Consider the following 622-nt stretch of genomic DNA (forward strand, 5'->3'; position numbering starts at 1 on the left):
GACTAGCTGAAAAGTAACACAAGTGATGCGACTGCAGGTAATGTATTTGCCATTCCTGGAGAGTTAAAGAAATAACTTGTTGAAGTGACTGAGGCCTTCCCCATTAGTCTGTCTGTCTGTCCGTAATTACATAGTCCTAGAAATAGACTAGTAAAGTGCAGTGAACAAGACACAAAATGAAATGAATTCGTAAAAATGTTATAAGGTGTCAAGAGAGAAAGTGTGACCTTTTTTGTCTCTTATTCATGTAGATTCTTTTGTCTATCTTGTCATTTATTGCTTTATCTAACTGTGTAGTTCTTTGTCTATCGACCTAGCCTGCTGTTTATTTATTTGACACTTCCTTCTGCCATAAGTAAGTCTATTTTGGCTAACCTCACTATCTTTACTTCACCTTTTTAGTTGATAATTCTTTAACTTGTGTTTCCATGTCTTGTTCAACGTGCATTTTTTGTATGTATATATATATTTTTTTCGTAATAAAACAATTATCATATTGTTTCACGTTTATTGTTTATCTTCGTTTCCTTCCCTAACGCTTACCGTTTATTTTTTTCCCATGTCTTCTTTCATTTTATTGTTGTTTTTATTTCGTCACTATTACCTCTTGGATTTTTTAAAA

The 622-nt window shown here is 32.6% G+C and overlaps 1 protein-coding gene across 1 annotated transcript in view; it reads right to left on the reverse strand.

Moving 5' to 3' along the window:
* LOC119591778 (synaptotagmin-10-like) overlaps positions 1 to 622 on the reverse strand; it is a 54,479-nt gene that overhangs the window by 780 nt on the left and 53,077 nt on the right. The gene's annotated exons all lie outside the window — the stretch shown is intronic.

The sequence above is a fragment of the Penaeus monodon genome, chromosome 29 (genome assembly GCF_015228065.2).
Source record: "Penaeus monodon isolate SGIC_2016 chromosome 29, NSTDA_Pmon_1, whole genome shotgun sequence".
NCBI lineage: Eukaryota > Metazoa > Arthropoda > Malacostraca > Decapoda > Penaeidae > Penaeus > Penaeus monodon.